The following is a 27,209-nucleotide window of genomic DNA, read 5'->3' on the forward strand; positions in this document are numbered from 1 at the left end:
AAGAAACAGTATTTTTGAAGTTGGGATAAGGTGCTAAATGAGAACTGCTTTAATCAAAGCCATCTCCGTGACAGATTTAGCAAGCAATTTATAAATAATTTATCCTATTATTTATTTCTCACAGAGCTTCTCAAAGACAAGAAAAGATAGCAGGCAATCTGATTCATCCTTGGTCCATTACATTATGGAATTTTCCTTGAAAGCAATTTCAGGAACCTTCAGAGGAACCAAGATGAGAACTTAAAAGAAGACCAAATTCACATTTCAAGCTCTAATAATGTCTGAAAGTAGGCTGCTACAATGGCATCAGGAAGCCCTGGGCCACTCCTAAGGAATTCTGAGAATTTCTCACACTAAAGTATCAAAATCACCAAAGATGACCCTTTCAGTCTTGATGATGATGATGCTAATGAAATGCCAAAATGTGAACTATCTGTGCATAAAAGATGAGGAAGGAAGAAAAACAACCCTATATCCACATTTCCAAGGAGCTCTGGTGACAGAGTGGTTAAGGCATCCAGTTGCTAACCAAAAGGTCAGTAGTTTGAATCCAACAGCTGCTCCAGGGGAGGGAGGAAGATGAGGCAATCTACTTCCCTAAAGATTTACAGTCTTGGAAACCATATGGGGGCAGTTCTACTCTGTCCTATCAAGTTGTTAAGAGTCAGAATCGACTTGATGGCAGTGCGTTTGGGGTACTCACATTTCCAGGTCTTGGCCTGAGTTTAGTTTTCATTTAACTAGGGCTGTTAGATGAGGCTCTTTTGCAGAATCACCACATGTTCCCATCCCTAGTCCCCACAGCTGGAATAAGTTCAGAGCAGCCATGATAAGCTCAAACCTAGCTCTTATACGACCACTCTCTCCAAAGACAGATGTTCCAGGTAGTTAGGAGACACCTCTAAGAACCCCAGGCACAGAGAAGACAGCTTCCTCTGGCTAATGGAGCCTAGAGACAAAAGTAAGTAACAAAATACTTTACAGAGAGCCTCAACAAGAACACTGCCTCTGAGAGGCCAGACTGCCAGGCTTGGGGTCCCAGCAAGTCTACCATGAGCTGTGTTAATGAGCGGATGTGTTAATGAGTTAATGAGTTACTGAACTTTTCTGGGCTATACCTTCCACAGAGTTGTTGTGAGGAAGAAATGCAGGAATACACAAAAGATACTGAGAACCCAGCCAACTCAGAGTAAACTATGCAAGTGACAGTTATTTTTAGATAAAGTGTGTACTGATTCTCTGGCAGTAAGGAAGTGCTAAGTTAGTATCTGTGAAATAAGTCAATGGATACACGCACACATACATGCACACATGCATAAACAGACACACGTTGAGTTAAATCATTAGCCTACTGAAATCACTGGACACAAAGACACAATTAAATACTTTCCTCTTAAGGGGCCCCAGCAAACAAGAGTATGTACATCATATATATTCATCCCAACTTGGAGAGGGGTTATTTTAAAGAATGACACACTATTGAGTATTTATTTAGACATTTTCCAGATTAATTTTGCAGGTAACAGTTACTGGATATTTTACTTACCGAAGATAATTGAAGTAGAGTGCTGTGAACCGTATCAATTAATAGGTTAACTATGGATACTTAGGGCAGGAAATGTCTTACCAAATTAGGAAGACAATGAGCATCAATGAGACTCAAGGCTCCATTTGCTTTGGACTTAATATATCCTTCCCAACGTAGAACTACTACGGAAAAAATGGTATTTCATTTCTCTCTCTCTCTCTCTCTCTCTCTCTCTCTTTCCTCCCTCCCTCTCTCTCTCCACTAAGTCCCTGAAACCCAGTGTGTGTTTTACACTCATAGTACATCTTGATTGGGAACAGCCACACTTCAAGTGCTCAGGAACCACACGTGGCCGGCACCTACCATCTTAGACTATGTGACCCTAGACTACCTGTTAAGGCAGTGAGTCTTGCTTCCAACCTTCCATTATACGATTCCACGTTTTATGGTTCCAACCTTCTACCTTCATTTTCCTGTGTGAACTTTGGTTATCTAATATCTTACGAACCCTTGTAAACACTCAAAGCAGGAATGCAAAACTATGGTATGAAAAGCCAGGTGTGCAACCCACTTCAGTGCCCAAAGCCTCTGGGCAAGGAGGCCAGGCAATGGTTCTGGGCTACGGTTTGCTCTGGCATGGGACACTATGAGAGGCCCATGGGGATGGGCCTGCCATAAATCCAAACCCATGCATCCTTATTTTTGTTTTTTAAAATGTATTACACAATTAGATGAGAAAAGAAGTCCCCGAGTTATACAAACAGTTCAACCCTCGGCTGCTAACTGAAAAGGGGAAAGTCTGAGTCCTCCTAGAGGCTCCCTGGAAGGAGGGTCTGGTGACCTACTTCGGAAGAATCAGCCCCTGAAAGCCTGTGGAGCCCACTCCCCTCTGACACACACAGGGTCACCAGCAGTCAGGATCTACCTGACAGCAAATGACAGAGCACTAGGGACTAGTTACGTGTCTTTTCAGTTCCAAAAAACAACTTTGGGTTTGAGATTAAATTTGGGTAAAGGAAAAAAGAATATCCTGTAACCAACAACTAACACTGTAAATATAGTCTCTTCCACGGTTGAGTAAATCAAGGTATTTTTCAATGACTTCTACCAATTCAATGGCTGGATTTCATTAATTCTTGATTTGCCAACATAATTCCAGAATTCTTTAGCTTACTGTTTGAAATTTATGCTAACGGATGGATACTGATTGGGGGGCTAGAAGTCTCTGTTAAAAAAAATACCTGGAAAAAAAAGGGGGGGGGGGACTAGGTTTGCTGGTCTGATAGAGCCTGGTGGAACCACCAAGACTATGGCCCCTAGCTGCCCTTTAGGTCTGGAATTGAACCCACACCTGTGGCTTCCAGCCAAACAAAAGACAGGCATATGAGTTGAACATGTACCTGAGATAGATACACTCCTTGGAGACAACAATCATGGGAGAGAAACAAAGGCTGCTTATGCACAGGGAGGACAGCTCAAGGGGCAGGAGTGCATGGAGGGATGGACACAGGGAAGAGGTAACTATCAGGAGGAAGTAGAAGGGGAGCTGTTGCATTAGAGTAAATTGTAGTCAATGTCATGAGAAAAAGTTTGTGAACTGCTGTATGGAAAGTGAATTTGCTCTGTAAATTTTCACCCAAATCACAATTAAAAAAAAAAAAAAATCTGCTTTTGTAGTTAGTGATTAATGCTTCTGTTGAATACTGAAAATATTAGAAAGAAAATGAGCAGACAAATTTTATAACAGCAATCGAAAGCTCAAATGTATATGTTCCATTAGGACATCTTCACGTTTTCACTATATCTTAAACTAAAACAACTTTCACAGATACATTCACAAACATTTATATATTCTTTGTCTCAGCTACACTGAAAAGATACATAGCCAATGCTCCCTTCCGACCTCTCCAATCCAATCAAAATGCATTCTGAAACACCCCCTTCCAAATCACTGTAATTAGGTGCTGCGGCTGCTTGTTTATTCACATGTATTTATGCTGTTCTCTCCCATCTACAATCACCCTTCCCACTCCCCCCACACACAGTCAGAACTATTCCAAGCACATTTCATTTTCATCAATGGAATGTTAACTTATAGTGCTTACAAACCTTTCCAAGCCCAGTCAAGCAGCTTACATTATTTGATGCATTTCTGACAAAATGGACCTCTCACTCCCCGTACTCTCTGCTGGGTGAGCAGGTGCTTTGATCTGTTTTGAGGGGAGAAGTAAAATCCAGCTTAACACAGGGCCCATGGAGCTGCTTAGTGTCTCTATGTGACATTAGGCATTTGTTTAAGTGGACATCACCACTCCCAATAAACACTCAGTGTGGTAAATATTTAATTAGAAGCATGCACAGGAGCGAGATCCACAAATACACGTGAAAATATTTTATATAAGGGGCCATTAGAGATTGGCACAGATTTCTGGAAGTAGTGATAACAAACATGACATTAAAATGGTCTGAAAATGTACCATACAGGATACGTATGAAGGTAAATTATAGGCACATAGAAAAGTCATTAGGGAAATACAGTTTTGACAATTGAAAATATTTCCAATAAATCTCACAGGGATCTTAGAAAAACAAAGAGCACTATTTGAAAATAAACTCTCAGCTATCGGCATTTTCATTAAACTCCTTGGTCCTCAAGTTCTTACAAACCTGCCAATGCATCTAAAAACCTTAGTCTGTGTCTGTGCTAATGTTCCAACCACTGCCTTCCTCATTAGTGAATTAGTGACGGAACTCACCCCAACACCTGATTTTAATCCCACACTGCTTGTCCCTAAGAAGGAAGGCCACAGGGCCCTTGAGGTACTACTGGCAACTGCCCGTGTCCCCTGCATGTCCCCTCTTAGAGTGACCATCTCACTTGCCTCCTTAGGAGGACGGAAGTGGAGTGGAGGTGGGTTTTCTCCCCTATACAAGTGTCAATCACAGTTATCTGTGTCCAAAATTCCCAAGGTCAGCGCAGTCGGGGGAAATTAAATCACTTCATCAAGAACTCTCCCTGGAGCAGTTCCAGCCACACGGGCAGCACAAACACATGGAGAGGCTTATGCCTTTGTGCAGAACACATACAATGTCACCCAGGCTTCAAAATAACAGCAGGGAAAAAACCAAGATGGGAAAGGCAGGGACAGGCAGGAAGGGGATTTATTCAATCAGTTCTAAGAAAAAATACTGTCAAAGGGGGATATTCTTTAAAAATGGGTAAAACCAAAAGCAACAGTGCTTTTCTCTATAAATCTCTACCAGACTGTGAAGGGGGAGTCTCCACTCACCTGACTGTGAAACTGGGAAACCTAAGCTTACAAGTAGGGACTAAAGCGTTCACCCTACCAAGAGGTCCATTAAATTCCCATTGCTCGGGGGAAATGCTGCCTGGGCGAGGGTACCCCTGGGAGAAAGGCCGTTCTGCCTCGACTACAGTTCTGAGAGCATCCATTTCTCCAGCACGCCATGAGCTGGCACATAGAAGTCACTCAGGTCCCGCACTGGCTAAAGGCCAAAGTGAGAATGGGGAACTGACCTAAAGGAAGTCTGTCATGACCTCAGAGGAGAATTATGAAGAAAACATAATCATTCGTAAGGAATGTCTGCCAACAACACAAAGAGAAATCACCCAAGGATACAGCACTTATGATGTTACATAAATTATTTTCGTTTTTTGTTGCTGAGAAAAGATTCCAAGATAGCCAGGTGTCACCATCATAGGCCTTTTTCCATTTAGACAAACCATCCTCTCCCTTTAGTTCACATAGAACATAGAGGCCCACCAAATGAGACAAATTCCTTTGATCAAAGGCACAGTGTGCACAGAGCAATAATACCTACTATGGGCAACGTCTAAAACTACACACAGACACTGATCACTGCATTGCATCTGGGTCCTCCTCCAACTTCAGGTCTTCTAACTTGGAGCTAGTGTTCCAAAAGGCACGACATATGCATGCACACTCCCCAGCCCACCACATACGCATACCTGGAAATGAGCTGGTTAGCACCGGACTACAGGCCCAGAGCAAACGCCACATATGCACCCTAAACTCATGAAGCAAGCTGGCCCTGGCATCCACATAGACAGAGAAGGCTTCTCACGGTCTCACTGTTCCCCAGTCTCCACTCCAACTGCAACTTTTGGCCCCCCCTTAACTTATCAGAGATGTGAGCAAAAGTATTTCTCAGACTGTCCACCGACCCACAACTGCTTAGCAGCATGAGCCAGGGAAGGGAGAAGCAACTCTCCCAACCCCAAACCCAGGCACCCCCTGAATCTCTTGGTTACTTCAGGACACGTCCGTCCCATTCCTGATAAAACAGCTGGCTCCACAAAGGTGACAATAATTAGAAGTCATGTTCAATAACCCATTAACAAAAAAAGAAAGGTCCCACATAGCATGGAGGACAAATCAGTCTACCTTTCTCGGGATACAAAATGTTTTCATTTTGTCCATTTCTCTGGTTTCTAAAATGAAGAGCCAACTCCCTAAGCAACAAGCAGCATGTCTAGAAAGCACAAGTCTAACTAAATGCACCTTCTTCACCAATTCCCAGTGGCAGTTGTAGAAGAAGAATAAGGAGTCCCTGGGTGACACAAACGGTTAAGCACTGTGCTACTAACTGAAAGGTTGATGGTTCAAACCTACCCAGAGGCACCCTGGAAATAAGGTCTGACCATCTGCTTCCAGAAGGGCACAGCCTGGGAAGCCTGTGGAGTGCAGTTCTGCTCTGCACACGGGGGGTCGCCATGAGTCAGAACCTACTGGACAGCAACCACCACATTCAACCCCACTCAGCAGCCGCCTGTAACACTGACAGATGACTTGGGGAGTCTTATGGGCTGACCCATTCCCTCAAGGAGGAGAGGACCCTTCTCAGAGAGCTGTCACTTGTAGATCTCTACTTCTGGTGAATTTCCACTGCTTCCCACCATAATTTTCCCACCTCTACCTAGTTCTCTGGTTGTTAAATTTAATCACTGCTGTCCATGCTTTTGTCTAATGAACCTTCAATTTTCATGTTCTTCTCTAAGTGGTATTTTTCACTGTTGGCAGGAATCTAAATTGGTACATCTTTAGAGATCAAACGGGCAATTCCACTAACATTTAATACGTGGCTATCCTTTGACCAGCAACTCTAGGTCGAGGAATGTCTATAGAAACATGTATGTATCCACACCCTGTGCTTTTCGTTCACAGTGGTTTAACATAAACACGTAATTACAAGTTGTGCTCATGCTCCCACTGGACCACAAGAGTCAAGCTGGCAGAGATCATGGCTTTTTTTCCCTGGAGAATTACCAGCACTTCTGAACAAAGAGACACAGCTGTTGGAAACAAGGAGAGAGACCTGTACATCCTGCTATGGAAAGATGTCCAAATAAAAAAAGCAATGTGCACAATGGAATATATTATTTGGTGAACAAACGGCATGAATATATACAGAAAAAGAACTTGGAGGCACACACCTAACATGTTAGATGGGCTTACCTTTGAAGGTGCAATTATAGGAAACGTTCAGCTTTTCACACCATATACTTCTGCTGAGATTAAAATTGTACTATGTTTGGAAGGGGAACAAATGAGATATGTTTTATGAAAAATATATGATATTGTTAGTTAGAGGACAGTATACACAGAGAACATGTACCTCTATTTGGAAAAAAAAACAGAAAACTGGCTTGCTGACAACAATGTGGAGTACCTATCTCATCACACTGGTTCCCAGGCTGAGCTCAGGGTCACCTCTCAGTAGTGTTCTGCCAACCAGTAAGGACTATGCAGAGTAGGCTAAACAGTGTGAGAAAGACCCGGCCATCAGTGCTTCCGGGTGCCCAGTGCTGCACTGTTGCCATGGCAGGAGGGCATCACTAACTGCAAATGAACTGCCAATCTCACTGTGAGCTGATAATGATGCTGCCGCTGCCACCTGCCTGCCATATGTTTTCTCCACTTGTTACGTAACAAGGAACTGCATTTTGGCACGCTGATCACTGACAGTCCGATACTACTGGTGATGTTTGTTTTACCTAGCTGAAGCCCTCCAATGGGCTGGGAAACAGTGCACAACAAATATCAAATACCCCTTTGCCAACTGATCAGTCACTAAGCTCCAACATTTTAGAGTGGGCTAGTCAGCCGCTGAAGGCCAAGAGCTGCTAATGGTGCAGGGCTATGCTTCTCCCCCACTTGTGTCCCTGTGATCCCATTAGATGAGCAGAAGGGAGGCTTGACTTCCCAGTACCACATACTGGTTCATTCTGTTTCCCCAAAGCATCACGATTCGGTCGATACATATTGATGCAAACCCAAGAGGTCTCCTTTTTCACTCTAAGGTAATGCAAACGTAAGTGAAGGGTATGGCATTAGGAGTCAAGAACAGGTGGTGGTGGAGCCCGGGTCAGAGCCACAGGTGATCTGGGGAAGAGAATCCCATCCAGTCAAGTATGTTTGGTGTACCACAAAACTGCCTCCTCGCTCACTGCCCATATTTGCTGAACTCATATTACTCAAACATGCAAATCCACACATACCAGAGAATCTCAGAATACAAGGCTCATTATCTACTCTTAGTCAATGAACTAGGAACTAGTTTCTGAAGAGAGGGAGAGTAGGAGATTTTCAAGACAATGTTTAGGTAAAACAGAAGGGAATTACAGAAGGGGTGGGAAGCAAAGAAGCGTGTTAACCGCAGCCTACATATTCTCATTAGTTGTGAGAACATTAAGGGTGACTGTCCGTCAGCACTTTCCATGATTAGCAAGCCACTGGACAAGTCCGTGCTTCTGTGAATGAGGGGACTCCTTGCACACTGCAGCTGCCACCATCCCTACTCTCACCAGCACTTACCTCACTGGACAAAATACCCACCAGCACCAGAACCAAAAAAGAAACACCAGGTACCTCTTGTCCTCCATTCTACCAACAATGCACTTTTTTTTAAAAAAAAAAAAACAAATTCAGATAAAATTCACATAACATAAAAATTCACCATTTTCCTCATTTTAAAGGGTATAACTCAATGGATTTTAATATATTCACTACGTTTGCCACTACCATCATCTTATTCCAGAACATTTTCATCAGCCCAAAAAGAAACCCTGAACTCATTAAGCAGTCACTCCCCATTTTCCCCACTCACCAGTCCCTGGCAACCACCAATCCACTTTCTGTCTCTATGGATCTGCCTATTCTGGAAACTTCATAAAAATGGAATCATACAATACATGGCCTTTTGTGTCTGGTTTCTTTCACTTAGCATAATGTTTTCAAGGTTCACTGATGCTTGTAGCCAGCAGAACAGTAAGTATCAGTACTTCATTCCTTTTTATGGCACAGTGTATGGGTTGTGTGGATATACCACATTCTGCTTCCCCGTGAAGATGTCCTTTGAGACCACAGCCATAAGAAGACAAAGAGAGTTTATGCAAGTAAACATAAGTCCAACATCCATTCTTAAAAGATCAAGGGTCACAAGGAAATCAGGAGGGGCTGCAAAAATCCCACACAAAGCCTGTTGTTGTTCTCATTAGGTGCTGTGGAGTCAGATCCGACTCACAGTGACCCCATGCCCAACAGAACAAAGCAGTGCCTAGTCCTACGCCATCCTCACAACCGTTGCTATGCTCAAGCTCACTGATGCAGCCATTGTGTCAATCTATTTCGTTAAGGGTCTTCCTCTTTTTTGCTGACCCTCCACCTTACCAAGTGTGATGTCTTTCTCCAGGAACTGATCTCTCCTGGTAACATGTAGCATGTATATAAAACAAAGGAGATCTTCAGATGTTTTTCCGAAGAAGCAAAACACAGGTGTCTTTATTAATGAATTTTTATTTAAGTCACAGCAAGTTCCCAGACATCATACATTTCCTCACTGTCAGTTACTATTTGTTGAGGGAAAGAGAGAAAAGAGGAGATCATGATATCTCCTCCTCTTAAAAAAAAAAAAAAAAAAGGTGCCAGGTAAATTTATCAAGAAAGGACATATGTCACTAAAAACAATTTGTCAAGAAACTTCCTAACAAAATGTTGTCAGCAACTCTACTGAACACTTTTGGGGTAAAATGGCCCTAGGAGAAGGCTGAAGAATGCAAGGAGGTTTCCTGACTAGTGAAACAATCAATTATAGCCTGACCTTGCTTAGAAGGAAACCAAACCTGACTCACTACCACTGAGTCGATTCTGACTGAGAGAGACCCGCATTAGGTTTCCAAGGCTGTAAATCTTTACAGAGGCAGACTGTCTCATCTTTCTTCCCTGAAGCAGCTGATGAGTTCAAACCACCGACCTTTGGGTTAACAGCCAAATGCTTCAACCACTACTCCACCAGAGCTCCATTTGCTCAGAATAGCAGAAAACAAATTCTAAACTGGAGAAATGTTTTCTGATTCATGAGAGGCTATCTTTTTTCCCATTCTTAACTACCTACACACACACACACACACACGCTGATTCAAACTGAAACAGGTATGAACACTTTTCAGACTGCTGACTAACCCACAGGTTGGGAAGAACTTACACCATGGCCAGCCAGGAAACACCTGCACAGTCCAGGTTTTAGCACAAAACCAGAAAGCTTTCTTTCCCTATGTAACGAAGTTAAAACAGGATGACCTAGATGTAGCATCACAAGGAGTGCGTCTCCATTGTGGCAGAGTTTGAGAACTACTGCTTTCAAGAAAGCAACTGAAGAAGGTATGTGGAGAAGAGTTCTCATTCACAAACACCAACTAAGCCATCAGCATTAGACAGACAACAGAAGTGTATTAACCTCCAATTTGTCAGGAAACATCAAAACTAAATCCATTTTAAAAAAAAAAGGAAAGAAAGAAAAGAAAAAGCCATGTTCATCTAATGAGGAAGAAATCTTTCAGTGCCTAAGTCTCCAGGAATGGTCCAAATAAGCAACCAACCCATCAACAAGGCACTTGAGACAGAAGCAAACTTCCTCACAGCAGGTCTTGGCCCAAGGTAGACAGCTCAGTCACTGCTTAGGATGTACAAATAATATAGATATAAATTATGGAAAATCCTGTCCAAATTACTTGAAGAGACAAGGCAATGTCCACAGGCTCTGCACACTCACTTTCTGAAAATGAACCGGACTGTGATCCACTTTCAAGGACTCTCTTCCTTGGTTCCTTGGCCTGTTTGGACATATCCCTGGCATGTGTACCAATGAATTGCTCCCTGATGTGTCACCTACGGTCCTTTCTCTGCCACGCTCTTCATGGCAGCTGACTGGCTCCTCTCCTGGCCCTATTCCTAAGCACCCCAGAGGAAAGCCTAATGATCAATTCTTCCATAGCAGACAAATAAACAGAAAGACCCAAGGAGCTCTGCTCCATAATTTAAAAGGCATGACAGTGCAGTGGGGAAAAGGCAACCTTCCAGCAATTACTAACGAAATCATGACATAACCAGTGACTTCACTTTCCACATCAAATTTCTAAACGAAAGCATCTGAATAACAATAGGGAAGTATTTCCATTCCTGTACCATTGAACAAAAATCATTCTACCTTTTAGGACCTGAGACAAGAGTCAATAACTCAAGCAAACTTGTGGTTTGCCATTTAGATAACTTTTGGAGCTATCACTGCCATCAAGTCGGACCCAACTCAGAGCGACCACTCTTGGGTTTCCGACGTGGTATCACTACGGAAGTAGATTGCCAAACCATCCTTCCACGGTGGGTATGAACCACCAGCCTTCTGGTTAGCAGTCAAATGCCTTTTAACAATATTCTCTGGTAGGTTATAACAATACGCTCTGGAGCTCTGGTGGCGCAGTGCCTAAGGCACGTGACTACTAACCAGAAGGCTGGCGTTTCAGACCCACCAGCCACTCCTCAGAAGGAAGATGGGGCAATCTACTTCCACAGTGATACCGCCTCGGAAACCCGAGGAGGGGTCGCTATGAGTCAGATCCGACTCGACGGCACAAAACAACAACCACCACCACCACCAGTACAGAATTACCTGAGAAGGTTAGTCAACTCTGGAGGAAAGAACAAAGTGGCTCTAGAGAAAAACTGGAAAATGCCCAGGGAGTGAGGGATATATCTGGACACAACCAAGAGTACATAAAAGTCTTAACCTCCAACCACGACAATATGGGCAAAGGAGGTTCCCAACTACGGACGGATTTATAACAATCACTGGCCAAGATCTTCATGCAAATCACCCAAAGGAGAGACTTGTCAAACAATTTCTAAATGAGAAAAAGCAGTTTAAGGCCCAATCACTTAGAGTGCATCTCAGAACCTGTAGGCATAGGAGATGGAAAGAAAACTTACTAAATTAGAAAAGAGTAAACAAAAATGCTAATTATATGTATCGATTAAAGAAATAAACAGAAGAGTAAGGCAAATAAATGTATTAAAGAACAACAGCTAAACTTCAAGTTAATTATCTGCCAAAACAAAAGGAATGGAGTCCACAATACACAGTCTCCATTTCATAAGAAAAGACAAACCAGGATGCATATGCAGCTTAGATTAAATAACATGATGTATTATAAATAGAACCTGCACAATAAATAGTTACAACTGACAGGACTTTACACATTTAAATGCTGGTCAGATCTCTTATCATGAATAGACTGTTGGTGACATCAGATATATTTCCTGTGAATAGCATCAAGACAGGAGCTCTGGCAGCATAGTGCCCAAGGCACTTGACTACTAACCAGAAGGCTGGCGTTTCAAACCCACCAGCCACTCCTTGGAAGGAAGGTTGGGCAATCTACTTCCGTAGTGATACCACCTCGGAAACCCAAGGAAGGGTCACTATGAGTCGGGTCCCATTCAAGGCAAATAAGAACAACAAGAAACATCAAGATAAACATAAGAATATAGCAATTAAATGAATAAAATATTCAAGTATGGGACTAGAGAGAGGGAGGGGGGAAAAAAACAGTTGACAGGAATCTGTACATGTGTCAGGGACAATCTATGAATTGGAGTCAATGGAGAAAAGAGAAGAAAGCATTGGGACTGGTCTAATAAACAACTGCCAAACACCAAAAAGGGTGCATACACATAATTTTCAATCATTATACAATACCTCAGCAGTCAGTGTTTTTCTGTAAATGAGAGACTTATACCATTTTTCATTTTATTGCTTTGCCTGTTTTGAACCCTAGGAGAATACTGTATTAACTGCTCAGGGGTATTTGGTGCATGGAGCAGTGAAAAGCCACACAACAACCATAATAGTTATTAGTGGTTCAGGTTAAATAATTTGCAAAGGAGTCTTCTGCAAGACAAAAGAACTCAAATATAAAGGGCAGAGTAATACAAATTGGAATCAGGCTAGCCTACAAAAACTGTGAAAGAAGAAAATAGGCTTGTATAGTAAAGATTACTTTTTAAATGATTAAGATTTAAATGTTTATTATATAATTATTTTAAGATTTCATTTGTTATTCCAACTCTTAATTAGTTAGCTAAGCTTTTAAAGAATAAACTAAGATAAATGACTTTTATTTGAAACCACAATAAAATGGATCACAGCTGTCACCTACAGCAAGCATGCACAACTAAAGAAGAAAAACCAGATTCAGAGAAGTCACGTGACTCCCCCCAAATCTGAATAGCAAATGAAAGCATTATGATGAGAATCCTAAACATCAGAGCAACAGGAACTGAAGAGGAAAAACAGGAAACCACAGTAAAGAGACAACGGCCTCTACATCACTTCAGTAAATCAAGTCTGTAAAAGGCCTGGGGAGAATTATAGTCTAGCACGGAGAGACCAAGGATCTTCCAAGTTTGAGTCATTTTAGAAGCAACCCATAAAATAAACAGGTGACACAGGCAGGTGGCTGAAGGGGGAGTTCATGAGAAGGCTGAGAGGCAGTGGCCTCTGACTTAGGTATCTGACTCTGGTTCTCATCACAAGTACAACCCTGCCAGTAATACCTCATGCTGTTGTACAGAAGAGTAAGCAAAAACAGGGAAAAAAGTAAGAGAATATTTTGTTGCTACATTGTCTTTAAATCATTGAGAGAATAATTAAAGGAAGATTAATAAAGTAAGCATTAAGGCAGAGTATAACAAGAAGTAAAAGTTAAGATTGAAAAGGAATAAGATGACTTCTGGTAAGAACTCAAGAAGAGGAATAGGCAGACAAGCGACACAGATCCTCTTCAACAAAGAAAAGAAAAACCAATTGACAAGAGATGCAGAAGATAATCCTGGGGCCCTGAGCTTTGAAAGGAACTACATAGAAGTGGATTATGCACCAACTAGTGGAAGAACCTGAATGAAAACAGTGAGTAGAGAGATGGTTGGAGCTGCGGACTATCAGCTACTCTGATGGAACCAACAGCCTGAATATTTCCAAGTAGTGTTGGGACCTGAGAATTGACCTAAAGATCAGTCCCGGTCACCAAAGGCTGCAGGGATGATTGAGCTGGTGGCCTATGACTAGGAAGGGAAACAGCAAGAAGGAGACAACCTGAGCTATGGACTTCCCACTGTCCAGAGGGTGCAGCCATTTTGAATGTTTACAAACAGCAGCCATTTTGAATATTTAAAGTGATCAAGGGTAGCACCATTTTGAATCTTTACAACTGGCAACTATTTTGGATTTTAAAGTGATAGCATTCTCATTGGGATTCCAGGGACCTAAGAATAGGCCCTGTTTGCCAAAGTCAGCAGGGACATATGAGAGCCTGACAAAAGGAAAGGAGACAGGTGGTGAGTGTATAAGTTCTGTCAACTAGTGAATAGAGGAGCACAGCACAGTACCCTGACTGCATAGATAACATACAAAGAAAACAAAAATTGTGGGCAAGTCACTCCAACATACAATCACCAATTAAATTTAAACACAAAAATGTCAAAAAGCCACAGAGACAACAGAGCATCACAGTCCACACAAAGAAGCAAGATAAAGCAGGAGAAACAAGGCATCAAGATACAGATCCAAAACATATTCCTGAGAAAGATGCAACACTGGAACTCCCTGATAAGGAATTCAAAAGAATTATATTAGGTATCTCTAACAAATTGAAGGGCAGATCAAGGAAAACACAGAATAAACCCTAGAACAATTTTGAAAGACAGTACAAGAACAAAACGACAAAATAAATGAAAAATTAGAAATGATACAAAATGTACACACAGAAATCCAAAAGATTAATACTAAATTTTCAGAAATAGATAAGACATTGATTGAGCAAAGGAGCAGAATGGAATCAATGGAAGACAGAATTAGGGAGACTGAAGGCAAATACCTGAACATTTCTTTGGAAAGGGATCAATCGGAAAAAAGATCAAAACAAAATGAAAAAAGCCTAAGGTTCATGTGGGATACCATCAAAATGAATAACCTACATGCAATTGGAATTCCAGAACAGGATGAGACAAATAAAATCACAGAGAAAATTGTCAAAGATTTGTTGGAAGAGAATTTTCCTGGTATGATGAAAGATGAGAATATATCCATTCAGGAAGTCCAACGAACCCCAAACAGGATAGACCCCAAAAGAAAATCACCAAGACATATCATCATCAAACTTACCGAAACCAAAGACAAAGAAACAATCATGAGAGCAGCATGGGAAAAACAAAAAGTTACTTACAAGGGGCAACCAAAAAGACTAAGCTCAGATTTCTCAGCAGAAACCATGCAGGTGAGAAGACAATGGGATGGTATATATAAAACCCTGAAAGAGAAAAATTTCCAACCAAGAATTATGTACCCAGCAAAACTGTCCCTCAAATATGATGGTGAAATTAGGACATTTCCAGATAAACAGAAATTAAGGGAATTTGTTAAAACCAGGCCAACCTTATAAGAGATACTAAAGGAAGCCCTCTGGACAGAGAAGCAACAACAGCCAAAAACAACTGACCAGTAACACACATAATGATGTAACCCAGAAGCCAACCCAGCTATGGAAGTATCCAAAGTAAATAAGCTACAAGATTGTGAACAGGGAACCAGAGACACCAACCAACAAATGAGGACAACTACAAACCAAAAAGAGGGGGAAAAACTGTTCTAGATGGTAGGGAAGTCAAGACAACTACAAGATAGAACGGACTGTTCCAAACTTGGGAAGAAAACTATAAACCACAGGGTAACCTCAAAGAAAAATGATAAACCTTCACATCAAAAAAGAGGTCCAGTGTAAATATTCAGCATATACTAAAACAATAGCAATGAAGGAAGTGATAACATGACTCAGAAACAAAACAAGCTCAGCACAGAAAATTATACGAAACAAAGAAATTGACACCACGGAAAAGCACATAACAAAAATGACAGCAACAAATTCATATTTGCCGATAATTACATATCTGGTAAGGGACTTATCTCTAAGATTTATTTATAGTGGAAGAGTAGATGACCAAACTATGGTACACACACATAATGGAATGCTATGTAGCACTACAGAATAATGTAGAATCTGTGAAACACCACATAATATGGATAAACTTGGAGGACATTATGCTGAGTGACATAAGTCAATTCCAGAAGAACAAATACAGTATTAGTTCATTGTTGAGGAGGGTCAAGGAAAGGTTTATATATGGAGGAAAACAATCTTTGTTGGTTGCCAGGGGTGGGAGGGGAGGGAACGGAACACTGCAAAAAAAAAAAAAAAAGCATTGACCCATGTCACTTTAGTTTTGTGTATTTCACTATACATAAATTATATTTCAATGAAATGCATTCAAAAAGAAATAGGATTAAAGTTTAAATTAAGAGAATTAAGATCCCAGGAAATATAAAAGATTTCACTTTCATGAGGTAAAATGCAAGGGACTTAAAATTGAAATCAAGAAAATAGCCCCTTATGTTAAATACTTGGAAAAATAAGTAGCTTTATCTGTAAAAAGGATTTGCAATTATCTAGAAAATTTTTTTAAAAGGTGTGTGTAGGGACACCATTATGCTTCTTTAAAGGCCAAATCCTGTCTGAGAAAGTACTCAATACCATCTAGTACTAGACATGGAAGCCTTTCTGAACTTAAGTCTTAATTTTTGGATCTTCCCAGATCTAAAAGTTTGTGCTTCAGTATGGCTCTGTGAAGGTAGTTGATTCATTTACACAGTACAGCCTGTTTATTCAAACATAAAATAAAATCATTATCACCACAGTTCAAAAATTTACAATGTACACAAACTGGTTAAATGAATTATCACACAATCATATAATAAAATTATGTATTAAAAAAAAAACAAAAAAACCCTCACTGTCATCTAGTTCATTCTAACTCATAGCGATTCCCATTGGGTTTCCGAGCCTGTAAATCTTTATGGAAGTACATTGCCCCATCTTTCTTCCACAGAGTGGCAAGTGGGTTCAAACCACCAACCATTTTAGTTAGCAGCCAAATGCTTTAACCACTGCACCACCACACACTGACGTCAAGTAGGATCTAACTCAGAGCGACCCCTCCTTGGGTTTCCGAGGGATAACACTGCTGAAGTAGATTGCCCACCCTTCCTTCCAAGGAGTGGCTGGTGGGTTTAAACCACTAGCCTTCTGGTTAACAGTCAAATGCCTTAGGCACTACACCACCAGAGCTTCTTAAATTACATATAGCAATTAAATTACTTTAAATGTTCATTTAAGGATGTTAGGAAACATTCACACTATGTTATCAATTTAAAAAAGGACATATAGATTGATTGAACTATAAATATTTAAAACACCTCAAAATGTAATTTGAATTGCTTTTACTTTTCCTTTATACATTTCAAATGTATTATGAGTATATATTGCTTTTATAATCAGGAACAAACTATATGAAACACAAAAGGTACATAAAAGATCATACTTAAGGTGTGATCCAATGTAATGTCACTCCTAGAAAGGAATAACCAACCAGTATATCACTGACAGTAAAGGAGATTAGATTTCCCAGGTGTAATTCTCCAAAGCCTTGTCATAGTATGTAATTAACCAACCAATTGCTATTCTGTGCATGCATATTCTTACTTCCTTATTTTTAAAAATAATTCACAAAACAATTGAGTACAACAATGTTCACTGCAGCACTATTCACAATACCCCAAAGATAAAAACAACCTAAATGCCCATCAACTGATGAAGGATAAACAGAATGTGGTATATACATACAAGTGAATATTACTCAGTCACAAAGAGAAATTAAGCCTGATACATGCTATAACATGAATGAAATTTGCAAACATTATGTAAGTCAGTCACAAAAGCACTAATATTACATGGTCCCACTTAAACAAATAGGCCATGTATTACATGGTCCCACTTAAACAAAGAGGCCAAAGCTTCTTAGTGGTTATCAGGGAGGTGAGAATGTGGGGAATATGGGGAGTTATTGCTTAAGAAGCACTGAGTTTCTGATAATCATAGCAGAATAATTTGGAAAAGGGTAGTGATGACTGCATGACAATAAATATAACAAATGTCACTGAATTATGCATGTAAAAACTGTTGAACTGGCAAACGCTGGTTACATATATTTTTGCTACACATGAGCACGAGTGTGTATATGCACACACACACAAAAATTACTATAGTTGTGTACAACATTCTAAAAAAGAGACCAAAAATTTGGCAAATACCCAACTTGAGATGAAAGTCAAGAGGGTTATTCACAAAAGAGAAAGGTCAAGATTAGAGGTTTGTACAACTTCCCAAAGTCAAGGACTAAGGAAGTCGGTAGGTAAAAGCAGCAGGATGGTTAGAATGCCACTGCTTGTAAATTATTTTTTTAAAGAAATCTTAAACATATGTATTTTTTTTATTGAAAAAGAATGCAGTAGTAGACTTGTATCTGTGTTAATTAAAAGGAATCTTCCTCCACTCTTCCTAGAAATGGAAATGACACTCTACTACTGGATTGATGAGAACAATAAAGTGTGTAGCAAAAAGAAAATGGGGAAAGGTCAGAATTCACATTTTACAGTAATACAGCTGAAGTGAATATTAAACCTAAATTGGCTTAGTCCTGAAAAGAAATAGATGATGACGTTTCAAGTAACAGGAAGGAAGATCAGAGGTGACCTTGAACGTTTGTTCTGTCTTCTATGAGCAAGTAGACATAATCTACATGAGAATCTGGCTTAAATATTCATAAAAACAAAATGAAGCCTCAATTAAAAAAAAAAAAAAAAATCTCTTGCCATTAAGTCGACTCTGACTCATGGCGCCCACATTTCATAATTCCTCCCCAATGTTCTCAATGACTGATTTTCCTGACGTAGATCACCAGGCCTATCTTCCAAAACATTTCTGAGTGGACGTGAAACCCCAGCCTTTCAATTAGCAGTCCAGCACAGTAACTGTTTACCCCACCCAAGGACAAATGAAGGTGCCAAGACTACCTTTCTCTAAAGAAGTCTAGAGGAGTGGCAGATAATTTCTCTAAGATGATAAATGGCAGTAGTGCTGAGGATACATATAAAATCAGAACTCCTGTTTCAATCAAAATTTTGGTGGTAGTTGCTGTTCACAGTGACAACAGGATGAAGCACTGCTCTGTCCTGCCCCGTCATCACCATCATTAGGTGAGGTGGTAGCTGCTGCTCACAGGGAAAACAGAATGAAGCCCTGCTCTGTCCTGCCCCATCCTCACAATCATTAGGCTTGAGGTGGTAGTTTGGTAGTTGCTGTTCACAGTGACAACAGAACGAAGCCCTGCTCTGTCCTGCCCCGTCATCACCATCATTAGGCTGAGGTGGTAGTTGCTGTTCACAGTGACAACAGAGCGAAGCCCTGCTCTGTCCTGCCCCTTCCTCGCCATCATTAGGCCTGAGCTCACTGTTGTAGCCACTGTGTCAGTTCATCTTACTGAGGATCTTCCTCTTTTTTGCTGACCTTTTACTTTACCAAACATAGTAACTTCTGCAGGGGCTGGTCCGTCCTGAAAACATGGCCAAGTATATAACAGATGAAGTCTAGCCATTCTTGCGTCTAAGGAGTGAAGACAGATGTGTTCACTCTTCTGGTAGTCCATGGTGTATTCACGGTCCTTCACTAACACCGTAATACAAGTACAGCAATTCTTCTATGGCTTCCTTGTTCACTGTCCAGCTCCCACACCCACATGGGGCTACTGAAAAGAGAATGGCTTGGGTCAGGCAAACCTTAGTCTTCAAAGAGCTATCTTCGCTTTTTACAACTTTAAAGAGGTCTTTTGCAGAAGATTTGTTCAATACAGTATGTCTCTGATTTCTTGACTTGTTTCCATGAGTACCAATTGGAGACTCAAGTACAATGAAATTCTTGACAATTTCAACCTGCAGTAGTTCAGTTTGTGTCAACTTAGCTGGATCTGGTTGAGCGGCTGGGCAGCTGGATGTAGCACTCCCCATGATGAGACTGATAATCAACTCCACGGTGGGATCTACTGTGAGCAGCTGAGTAGCTGCCTTAGGGAATGTGGTCTGCTTCCTATATATAAGAAGCCTTGGGGAATGGTCTCTAGCTTATGGCACGCTTGGACCCTGCATGTAGCCAAGTCGTTGTTCGGCAGCCTACCACGCTCTGCCGACCTTGGGACTTTTAATGGACTTGAATCAATGGCCTGCCGTGTGGTTTGGTAATATCGGGACTGTGCCTTATTACTTGTCAACTTTGGGCTTGTCAGCTTCAGCAGCCAGCAACTGAGTGAAGAAAAGCCTCCAGCTTCAGTGGGCCGGGAGCAGGAGGCAGAGCTGAAGCCCAAGGCTGAAGTGCTTTCACCCAGCCCCTAGAGCCTGGCACTTTGAACTCGAACTTAAAAGCCTCCAAACTGTTAAAGAATAAACTGTGTCCCCAAGCCATCCCATTTGTGGTATATTCCTGTCAGAGAAGCACTAGGTAACCAGAATGCAACCTCTTCCATTTATCATGATGTTGTTTATTGGTCCAGTTGTGAGGATTTTTGTTTTCTTTATGTTGAGGTACAATCCATACTGAAGGCTGTAGTCTCTGATCATCAGTAAGTGCTTCAACTTATCTTCACTTTCAGCAAGCAAGGTTGTGTCATTTGCATATCATAGGCTGTTAATGAGTCTTCCTCCAAACCTGATGTCACATTCTTCTTCATATAGTCCAGCTTCTCAGATTATTTGTTCAGCACACACACTGAGTGAGTATGATGAAAGGATACAGCCCTGATCAAAACCTTTCCTGATTTTAAACCGTGCAGTATCTCCTTGTTCTGTTCTTTTGGTCTATGCACAAGTTCCTCATGAGCACAATTAAGTACTCTGGAATTTCCATTCTTTGCAATGTTATCCATAGCTTGTTATGAACCACACAGACAAATGCCTCTGCATAGTCAATAAAGCACAGGTAAACATCTTTCTGGTAGTCTTTACTTTTGGCAAAGATCCATCTGACATTAGCGATAATATCTTTCATTCTTTGTCCTCTTCCGAACCAGCTTATATTTCTGGCAGTTCCCTGTCGATATACTGCTGCAACCATTTTGAATTATTTTCAGCAAAATTTTACTCGTGTATAAATGAGTAACCGACGAGTAGGTTCAATGACTAAGTTGTTGGTCTTGTTGCAAAATCCTATCATATGATCTCTGGCCTCATTTCTATCACCAAGGCCATATTTTCTAACTTGGGATGCTTGTTTCTACCTTTTGCAATCCAATCACCAGTAATTATCAATGTATCTTGATTGCATGTTGGGTCAATTTCAGGCTGTAGGAGTTAATAAAAATCTTCAATTTCTTCATCTTTGGCTTTAGTGGTTGGTGCACAAATTGGAATGATAGTCATATTAACTGGAAATGATAGTATAATAATGTAACATAGTATCTGAACAACTAGTTTACCTACTTTTTTTTTTTTAACTTTTTATTGTGACTTGGGTGCAATTTTACAAAGCAGATTCATTTTATATTCAGCGGTTCATGCACATTTTGTGACACTGATTTGCCTACATTTTTTAATAAAGCTGAATTTCTACTTCATTTTGTTTCCAACATGTGCCATATTTAATATTACAGTAAATCCTTAATTACTTAAGTATTGACTAAGATTTTCTCAACCAAGAATCACCACTCCATAATACAAATCAAAACAAATCTCTCATCTGAAGTACCAAGGTAAAACATTTTAAACAAAATATGTTGCCTTTGGGATTAGAAATAAATCCACTTCCTCGTATTACTTCAAATTTAATGAACACCTGAATTCATCAGCGACTCCTCAATTAATAGTCCGTCTTGTAAAAGTAAATGTGTCCAAGTGGCAAAGGAATATTTTCAAATACTGGATTAACTAATTGGGCATTTATCTGGGGAGCTGAAAGCAGAGGATCCAACCTGTTGTTTCCTGTTGTTGTTGTTGTTGTTTGCCGTCGAGTCGGCCCCAACTCACAGCGACCCCTCCTTGGGTTTCCGAGGTAGTATCACTACGGAAGTAGGATTGCCCAACTTGTTTCCTACTTATGATCAAATAGCTGCGATGGAATAAGGTCAACAGTAACACCAGGGAGGTACACATGCCACCGAACCACGCCACCACAGGACAGAGGGCAGCATTTGCCTAGGGGTAAAGCTCAGAAGGCAGGAAGGGACGGGAGAGAAAGACACATGGAAGTGGGAAGCACAGGGAGGAAATGGGAAGAGTGCATTGTGGGACCTGCAGCCAGTGTCAGGAAACAAAATGTGTACCAACTGTTGAAAACCAATTTGCGTTGTAAACTTGCACTCAAATCACAATAGTAAGTTAAAAAGAAAATTACTGAGGATCCTCAAAAAAAGAAAACAAAACAAACAAACAAACAAAAAAAACACATAGCTATGGTTGGAAAGGTCAGTAGACTGGGAATCTTTGAGATTTATGTTTGAAACTTTTAGAGACTCTAAGGTGAAAAAACAAAAACAAAGAAACTACTGGATGGGACAGTCTCTACCCTTTATTTAGCTGCCTGGGTCACACATAAGTTCTCATCAGATGTCCTGCCAGTTCCCATGAGCACCCTATCAGGTCATGAAAATGTACCTGGACTCTCAGAAGAGAAAGAACCTGGATGGGAAGGGCTCTCTTCTGACCCTGCCTTCCGCAAGCCCACTCCCACTGCCTCTCTGATTCAGGCAGATCCAACTCAGGACCACGGTGCACCTGGGGATCAGAAGACTTGCTTAAGAAGAAGGGTAAGCAACAGACTGTCATCTTGTCAGACTGTTTCTGAAGGCAACGGGGCTCAAGACAATAAAATGCCCATAGCTTTCACCCTCAAGAACTCACTCTATCTGTGCCACCCCCCATGCTCTTTTCATCCCTCCTCTCTCACTCAACCTTATCAGAGCATAAAGCAGAACTGGTTCATTTTATTTGTCTTATTATATACTAATCCCTGTGCTTAATTTGCACAAGTCCTGACTCACTCTTTCACTCTTATCAATTGAGCTCTTACAATGTGCCGAGCACTGCACTAAGTGCTTACCATATATCACCTCACTTAATGCTCCTGATAACCAGGGGAAGGGAATGCCTCCTGAGACTCAAACTCATGTCCACTTAGTTCCAGAGCCCATACTCCAGACCACTACCAACAGCCAACAACGGCATACAGAAGAAACATTCATATGATATCAAAGGATGCAAACACCTCATGTGGAAACTACCTACTGACTGGGAAATCATCATTCTGAAGGTCACACAACAATATGTGCAGTACAATTATTAAGTTGAAAATTATCCAAATACCCAAACACATTTTTTAAACTGGAACAATATATACTCAAGTGTTAACAGATGTTACACCCTTGGCTGGTAGAGTTTTTCTTTTTCCATTATACCTCTCTTTTTATCAAAATTAATTTTTAGAATAAACAAGTGTTGCTTTTGTGACTGATAAAGTGGGCAGTAAATGTTATTTATAGCAAGCAGCAAAAACAGACAGTAGCATAAACAAAGCTAGAACGAACAATATCATCAATATTAGCACAATCCATAATTGCATTTTCAAGTAGGAAAATTAGGGCTACAGAGAACACTAGGCTAAAATTTTGTAGGAAAATTATAAGCTTTCCCTAAACTGTGTAGATAGAAATGGTAGCAAATAAAAATGTAATATAAGGTTAAAGGGATTATTTTTTGGATGTATGTATGAAATTCTAACTGTACTTATGATGGTAAAATGTGTGTAAAAAGGGAAAGTACCCTGCCACCCACAAACACATCTGCCTGTATAAAACCAAAAACCAACCAGTAGCCAATGAGTCAATTCTGACTCTTAATGACCTATAGAATAGAGCGCAACAGCCCTGTAGGGTTTCCAAATCTGTAATCTTTATGGAAGCAGACTGCCACATCTTTCTCCTGTGAAGTGGCTGGAGGGTTTGGACCTCCAACCTTTTGGTTGGATCCCAGAGTTTAACCACTGTGCCACCAGGGCTCCTTGAAAGATTTTAAATGTTTGCCTATTTTATACAATAGTTTGTCAAAAAATACCCCATGTTTCTATACTGGCTTTCCTGCCAAATGACTTCAAAATGTCTGTTTCAGCAAATAAAACAACAAAAGTCCTTCAGTTTCTTGCTTTGGCTTTGAAAATCCTAGGAGGAAATAAAAAAAGAATCACTGTGTTAGCCGTATATGTTCTTTCTAAAACTGAAAGCTACAGTTATTTTTAAAATGTAAAGAACATGTTATGTTATATAAAACAAAAAAGTTTTAAATTATGTCTTCTGATTTAAAAATTAAGCTTAAAAAAAAAAAAAACCCACCCTGTAAGGAACCATCTCTTTGTCTCGCCATAGAAACCATCACTGCAAACAGGAATCTCTGCAGGAAAAGGGAGAACAGATGGCGCAGAGACATCAAATCTGCACGGCTACCCATTGCCCTCGACACACAGGGTTCCAGGGCCGAGGTGAGGACATGGAGTCGAGGAAGAAACAATTAAATCCCGACATGAATTCCTCGTAGTGCACCAGTTAAGCACTCAGCAGCGAACCAAGAGGTTGATGGTTCAAAGCCATACAGCAGATCTGTGGGGAAAGAGATGTGGCAACCTGCTTCTGTGAAGATTACAGCCCAGAAAGCCCTGTGGGGCAGCCCTACTCTGTCACACGGGGTTGCTGGGAATCGGAACCGACCTGACCACAGACGACGACAACAGCAACAGGTCACACAAGGAAGGCACCGTTCCCACCAACTCTGAAGCAGGTGCCATGCAAATAGTTATTATTTTATTAGCTGACATTGTGTCCAAGCACCGCCCCCCTCCATGTGCCTGGGGCATCATCAAGCTGGCATGCCGTCAGAGCACCAGTAAGGAAACACATGCCCTGGTCCTGGCCCATCAACTAGAACCCCTCAAGGGGAGGGAAATCCACACTGAAAGGAGTGACTGACAAAACTTCTTCCTCAACCATGTTTTCTTTTTTCCACAAACAGCAGGAAGCACCTGCCAAGGCAGGCAGGGAGTTTTAAATGCACCACACTATTATCTGGCCTGGAAAATTGTGTTCATCCAAAAGGACCCAAGCCCCGAGGAGAAACTGGATCCATCAAGCAAACCAAGTAGAATTTGAGAGAGAAGCTAATGCTGTTAACTCTGGGACGGAATCAAGTTCCATGCTGCTGGGAAGAAGTGCAAAAACAAGGGAAAAAAATGGCATTTAGCAAATTACTTTCTTCCTTATGAGGCCAGAAAGGTCCCAGGGATCCACGGCAATGGCCAACTCAGATAGTAAGGCAGATGGTGGTACTGGAAAATGAGAGCTTCAACAGGCTGAGCATTCTGAAGGTGTTTCACACTGAAGGTCCAAGCATCTTTGGAGAGGAGGATGGAAAATGCAGGCAGAGGGAAGGAAAGGAAAAAGAAGGATGAACAGAGAGAAGAAGGAAAGAGGGTATAAGAGATGATCAAAACTACTGTCTCTCTGAAAGGTGAACAAGTGAGAACACAGCTATGGAAACTCAGCAGTCTTATTACCACTTTCCCCCTGGAAAGCTGTGCTTAGCTACCACCAAACCAAAGCAGTAACACAACTAGCCTTTCTCTTTTCATCTTCAAAAACTCTCCCACGCTGTGGAGTTCACACAGCATGCTGGTTTGTGTCCATTCTGCTAGCAGCAAGCAGGCTCCACCACTGGCAATGGCAATGGACCTGGTAGAAAATCTGAAAAAAGCACCTGGCCAATGTCAAGGAGTCAATCATTCTGATGGATTCCAGTTCCTAAAGCCATTATTTCAAAACTGAGTCAAGTGATGAATGATGGAGGGAAACAAACACTGGTCCTCAAATCAGGGAAAACCATTTGAAGTCACAGGTCCTAGAGAAACGTCCTGGATTGAAATCCTAACCATAATAATTGAAACATTTCAGATGATACGATATAAAAGATAGTTTCTGGTCATCGCTCAGTAACATAAACAGAGAAGGGAAAGAACAAATTCAATCTCCTAGCTTCCAGAGGGGCTGAAGGTGGGGTGAGGAGGGGAGACAGGAGGATGGTAGATAAAAAAATATTCAAGCCATTCCTGAGAGGTGGCAGGGACATATGCAGTCCTTCAACACACAGGCCTCCAACAGTGTCCCCAGAAGAGGCAAAGAACTACTCAGTGGTCACAGGGTTGATGTGGGTGTGGGACAGACAGATAAACACACACACACATCCCAAATGCTGTCCCATTCTGACTGCCACAAGGTATTCACATTCATTGATATTTAAAATAAAACAAATCACTGGTGTCAAAAAGATGAAACTTTCAGCACTGTACAAGGGCAAACTAGGTCAATGAGAACAAATATCTGCACTACAGTGTCTACCTCAAGGGGCTTCAAGACTGCCAATCCCCTCCCCGTTTAGAGATGGGGAAACTACCAAAACCAACCCCAATGCCACTGAGTTGATTCTGACTCACGGTGACCCCATGTGTGACAGAGTGGAAATGCTCCATAGGGTTTTCTTGGCTATAAACTTCCCGGAAACAGACTATCAGGCCTGCCTTCCAGAGGGTCACCGGGTGGGGTCCAATCAGCAATCTTCAGGTTAGCAGTGGAGCACAAACCACCTGTGCCACTCAGGGGACACTAAGGACTGAAAGAAAAGTGATTCATCCAAGACCAGGGCGTTACATGAACATCAAGGACTAGATGCACTTCAGGTCCCCAGCTCCAGGCTTCTGTGTTTCTCTACCCCAAACCATTCTCTGAGGTGGGGCCAGCATCTACGGTGGCCCTCCCCAGAGTCACTACTAAGAAAACTACACATTTATCAGCCAATTTGGCTACAGCAGAGTCTAACTAGAGATACTCCAAAAAACAAACAAACAACAACAACAAAAAACTCACTGCCGTGGAGTTGGATCTGACTCATAATGACCTCTCCTTGGGTTTCCAAGGCAGTATCACTATGGAAGTAGATTGCCCAATCTTCCTTCCGAGGAGTGGCTGGTGGGTTTCAACTGCCAGCGTTCTGGTTAGCAGTCAATTGCCTTAGGTTCTACGGCACCAGAGCTTCTGACTAGAGATACTAGGGTGACTAATTGAGCCTTTGAGGATTCTTTGGTAAAATCATCACGGTAGAAGATGGAAAAAAGTATCCTTTGGATTTTGCAAATTAAGAAAAGAAGGACCCTGACAGTACAGGCGGCTCGGAGATCCCCGACTGGTGGTAGGACCTAAGAATTAACCTAAAAATCACCCGGCTAGCCAGGGACTGCGCGGACTGTGCACCGTGGCTGGGGAACAAGCAGAGAAGGTGA

General features: G+C 41.3%; 1 protein-coding gene and 1 non-coding gene across 2 annotated transcripts in view; both read right to left on the bottom strand.

Annotated features, from left to right (window-relative positions):
* Positions 1 to 27,209, bottom strand: part of SND1 (staphylococcal nuclease and tudor domain containing 1) — a 573,924-nt gene that overhangs the window by 318,123 nt on the left and 228,592 nt on the right. The gene's annotated exons all lie outside the window — the stretch shown is intronic.
* Positions 2,085 to 2,220, bottom strand: LOC122150557. The gene has a single exon (XR_006163724.1). It is a non-coding gene; the product is annotated as a small nucleolar RNA SNORA42/SNORA80 family (small nucleolar RNA).

Source organism: Orycteropus afer, unplaced genomic scaffold (assembly GCF_000298275.1).
Source record: "Orycteropus afer afer isolate SDZICR_OR568_19922 unplaced genomic scaffold, OryAfe1.0 scaffold00170, whole genome shotgun sequence".
Lineage (NCBI taxonomy): Eukaryota > Metazoa > Chordata > Mammalia > Tubulidentata > Orycteropodidae > Orycteropus > Orycteropus afer.